The following is a 1,239-nucleotide window of genomic DNA, read 5'->3' on the forward strand; positions in this document are numbered from 1 at the left end:
AGTTATTTTGTATAAGCTGCATCAGAGACAACTGAAGATGAAAAAAACTGCCTTCCTCACATATAACTAATTTGTGCTGTGCACCAAGAAGAACCTGCTTTAAGTTTCCATGCCAATTTACAACCCCGATACTATACCGGGCAAGGTGGGAGCCTATTGAAAACACCACAGGGACAGAGCTATTAAAGGCACATTTGGAAGTATGTTAACTCTGAAAAAAAAAAAAGAAAAAGTCACTATACAGTTTAAAAACAAATTTTACAAAGCCTTACATTTCAATTTTTCTCTGTAAAAGAGTGAATTGTGCATAGGCAGTTAAATGCTTTCTACACAAGGGAAAACAATGCACCTGAACCATTCATCATTGTTTTCTTCTTCCTTTTCATCTTCTTCATCTTCCTCCACGTCCTTCTTATTCTTGCTCTTTTCAGCCTTGACAACTCCCTTTTGGGCTGTATCAGACTTTCCTTTAGCTAGGTATAGAGCAATATCCTTTTTGTATTATTTTTCAGCTTAGCAGCCCTCTTTTCATAAGGCTGCAGCAGTGTTATTCCACAGCTCTCCCAGTGTCTTTGCAGCATCACCAATGGATTGGCTGGGATGTCCTCCTTTGGTTTGAGTGATATTCAAAACAGAATAAGAAAAGGCTGAAGGAGGCCTCTTGGGTGCATTGGGATCCCTGAACTTCTTTTATGTTTTCCCTTGGGAGGATATATATTTTCATATCTCTTACTTTAAAGGCCTTGTCCACCTTTGTCATAGCTTCGAATTTCCCTTTGTCTTTAGCAGGTTAAAGGCCTTGTCCACCTTTGCCATAGCTTCGAATTTCCCTTTGTCTTTAGCAGACCTGGTCTTCCACCTCTCTGAGCACTTTTTAAAACGCGCCGAGTTGGATAAAGCAACCAGTGTCTTATTCCCGTCCTGGCAAGTTCACATGAAGAATGCGTCTGATGACGTTTTACCTCTCAGCAGCTTCTTAGGATCTTTTTTTCCCATGCTTAGTTATCTCTCCTCCTCAAGGCACAGAGTGCCTCACCCAGTGCTGTCCAGCTCTCACTAGCCCTGGCGCTGTCTCTATGGAGCTCAGTGTACTGCAATGGCTGTGAGAGTGGGAGCCAGATGCAGCCTACCACAGTCCTTTAGAAATCAGAGAAGACTCTGAACTTGCTGAGCTGAGTTTGTCCATACATTGTCCTTTCAAAAATTATAAATTCTGACCCCATTCATTAGTCAATTGTG

The 1,239-nt window shown here is 41.6% G+C and overlaps 1 pseudogene; it reads right to left on the reverse strand.

Moving 5' to 3' along the window:
- Positions 1-315: 315 nt before the first annotated feature.
- LOC114005750 (high mobility group protein B1-like) lies at positions 316-996 on the reverse strand (annotated as a pseudogene).
- Positions 997-1,239: the final 243 nt, after the last annotated feature.

The sequence above is a fragment of the Tupaia chinensis genome, unplaced genomic scaffold, assembly GCF_000334495.1.
Source record: "Tupaia chinensis unplaced genomic scaffold, TupChi_1.0 Scaffold144354_1, whole genome shotgun sequence".
Classification (NCBI taxonomy): domain Eukaryota; kingdom Metazoa; phylum Chordata; class Mammalia; order Scandentia; family Tupaiidae; genus Tupaia; species Tupaia belangeri.